The 3,493-nt window shown below is 40.6% G+C and overlaps 1 pseudogene; it reads left to right on the top strand.

Moving 5' to 3' along the window:
- The first annotated feature begins 977 nt into the window (after positions 1 to 977).
- LOC116525008 lies at positions 978 to 1,772 on the top strand (annotated as a pseudogene).
- Positions 1,773 to 3,493: the final 1,721 nt, after the last annotated feature.

Consider the following 3,493-nt stretch of genomic DNA (forward strand, 5'->3'; position numbering starts at 1 on the left):
CAAACATGGAAAAGGAAGCCGGGTCCAACACAAAACATCTCATGAATAATCCATGAAGTTTCACATATTCACGACAGGGTTGGGGAGGGGCTCAGTGAGCACATTCCTTTACATTTTTTGGATATACTCAGATAAGGAAGCTTGTACAAGGGAGGCACTGATAAAAGACCTACCCTGGGCCAGGCATGTTCACTTTGAAGGGTTACACCTAACTCATGCACAGTAGGGAGAGATAAGCAACATGGAGTAACAAGCTAAGGGCCCACATGCTCACTAAATGGATGTGGTAGGGACTGCCAGGGATTTGTGCCTTAGTTTTATGTAAGACACGCATAGTTCTGACCCTTTTTACATATCCTATGTAAATAGAGCACCACTCCCTACTAGATCATTTATAAAAACCTATGCCCTTCACTGTAAAAAGGCAACTTTTTTGGGGAGACCTCTCTCTGCAGCAGAGGCTTTTCTCTCTTACTTTCGCTTATTAAATTTCTGCTCTAATCTTACCCTTGGTTTATCCTTGTCCTTGATTTCCTAGGCTGTGAGACAAAGAATTTTGGGTGGCACTCCAGAAACAAGGCCATTTTACTTCCAATAGTATCCCCACTATAGTCATTATGGTAGATGCTGTAATGCAACCACAAGTTATAAAATGCCATCTCAGCTATCAAAAAGTCAGAGATAGATCTTAGATTATATACAATGTACATATGATCTAAAATCATGTATATAGTGTAATTTTAAATAACTTTTAAAATACTAGGTATGGCATAAAAGCTAAAAAGACTATCAAACAAATGTTAAGTATAGGTCAATTTCAGAAAAGAAAAGCTGAAATATAATATATGACATTTAAAATAACAGAATTCCTTCTCTGAGAAAACACCAAATACCGGGATGACATTGGTACAACTGGGGAGCCTGGAGGCCCCGGGGGCCCTGGAATGGGGAACCGTGATGGCTTCCCCTGAGGTTTTGTCAGTGGCATCTGGGGCTGGGGTTGCCTCGGTGGTTGGGACTGGGGCAGAGGATGAAGCTCCTGAGTTCAAGGAGGCAAGGCTGAGGATAAGAAGTCGATGCTGTTCGTCAAGCTGGGCCACCTGGTCAAGGACATAAAGAACAAGTCTCTGGAGGACATCTGCTTCTTCTCTGTACCCATCAAGGAGTCTGAAATCATTAACCTTTTCCTGGTGGCCTCTCTCAAGGATGAGGTTTTGAAGATTATGCTTGTGCAGAAGCAGACCTGTGCCGGTCAGCACACCAGGTTAAAGGCATTTATTGCCATCTAGGACTACAATGGCCACATCCATCTGGGTGTTAAATGCTCCAAGGAGGTGGCCATTGCCATCCAAGGGGCCATGATCCTGGCCAACCTCTCCATTGTCCCCATGCACAGAGGCTACTGGCGGAACAGGATTGGCAAGCCCCACACTGTCCCTTGCAAGGTGACAGCCCACTGCTCTGTACCGGTGTGCCTCATCTCTGCACCCGGCAGTACTGGCATTGTCTCAGCCTCAGTGCCCAAGAAGCTGATGCTAATGGACAGTATCGATGACTGATACATCTTAGCCAGGGGCTGCACTGCCATCCTGGGCAACTTCACCAAGGCCACCTTTTATTCCATCTCCAACACTTACAGCTACCTGACCCTAGCCTCTGGAAGGAGAGTGTATTCACCAAGTTCCTTAGCAGGAATTCATCGACCATGTTGTCAGACCCACACCACAGTCTCTGAGGAGAGGACTGAGGTTCTCGCTGTGGCTACACCATAGGGATTATATATGAAAAATAAAATGAATTAAGCCTGTTAAAAAATAATAAAATGGCTGCATAGTATTTCATGGTGTATATGTGCCACATTTTCTTTACCCAGTCTATCATGGATGGCATTTGGGTTGGTTCCAAGCCTTTGCTATTGTGAACAGTGCTGTAATAAACATACCTGTGCATGTGTCTTTATAGTAGAATGATTTATAACCCTTTGGGTATATACCCAGTAAAGGGATTGCTGGATCTAATGGCATTTCTGGTTCTAGATACTTGAGGAATCTCCACACTGTCTTTCACAATGGTTGACCAAAGTTACACTCCTACCAGTAGTGTAAAAGCATTCCTATTTCTCCACATCCTCTCCAGCATTTGTTGTTTCCTGACTTTTTAATGAGTCCATGTCCTTTGCAGGGACATGGATAAAGCTGGAAGCCATCATTCTCAGCAAACTAACACAGGAACAGAAAACCAAACAGTGCATGCTCTCACTCATAAGTGGAAGTTGAAAAATAAGAACATATGGGCACAGAGAGGGGACCATCACACACCAGGGCCTGTCAAGGGGGTGGGAAGCAATGGGAGAGATAGCATTAGGAGAAATACCTAAAGTAGATGACAGGTGGATAGATGTAGCAAACCACCATAGCAGGTGTATACCTATGTAACAAACCTGCATGTTCTGCACGTGTTTCCCAGAACTTGAAGTATAAAATAATAAAAATAAAAAATAAAATAGCTAAATTAACAAATACATAAAAGAAGGATAGCCCTTGGTATGTGAAATCTGGGTAGCAAATCAGTGGCAGAGATACATACCTGAAAAAAAATGTTTTATAAAATTTTAATCACTCCAAAAAAGAGAAGCCAGCTTGGTTTTCTGCCATAATTCACTGAACCTGGCCATAAAATTCCAGGGCTAAATATTACTTTCCTCTACAATATCTCCTTTTATGTAAAAATTATTTACTGTTTTCAATCACTGTGCTTCTTTTTTCCTCTTATAGAGAATTATTCGCATGAAAGATAGATTTGCTCACATTTTATTCCAATGCGTGGCTTTGACTATTTTACCTTAATTACAGCCTTGTTTCTTTCTTGCAGGCCTTAAAGACATAAGTCTTTATGGTTATAATTAAATCCTGCTGCTAATAAAACTCTTATGTGCTCCCATGGTCCTATTTAAATAACTCATTTCTAGAATTTCCTTGGTGTAGTAGCTAGGCTCTTTAAAAAAATCGGGGAGGAGAGGGCTTTATTAGTATTATTTGTGAAGAATAGTTCCTCCTGGTTTTACATATATATAAAATGAAAAAAGATATTAAGAATTTATCATGTGAACAGAACTATGAAATGGGTAAAGAGCTCAGCTGCACTTGAAAACCTTTTAATGCACTTCATTTTGGAGAAAGCTTTCTCAGACTCCAGCAGAAGTAGCATCTGCAGGCTTTTGCTATGATCATACTTACTTCTAGTCATTTTTATTCTGTAACAAATAGGCTCAATCACATTAACCACCTAGTTATACAGCATTCATAATTTATATGACATTGAAATCTACTATTAATCTCAGAAATCACCAGGATAATGTCAAGTTATATGAAACTGGAATGCATTTTTTCAGTTTCTAGTTCTCAATTGCTGATTGACTTATTGTTAGCTTTTTAAAAGGTCTCTGGTGACAAACTAAAATTGGAACCATGTCTACTGTAATAAGATTTTGCAT

Source organism: Sapajus apella, unplaced genomic scaffold, assembly GCF_009761245.1.
Source record: "Sapajus apella isolate SASKATOON/1434 unplaced genomic scaffold, GSC_monkey_1.0 scaffold47, whole genome shotgun sequence".
Lineage (NCBI taxonomy): Eukaryota > Metazoa > Chordata > Mammalia > Primates > Cebidae > Sapajus > Sapajus apella.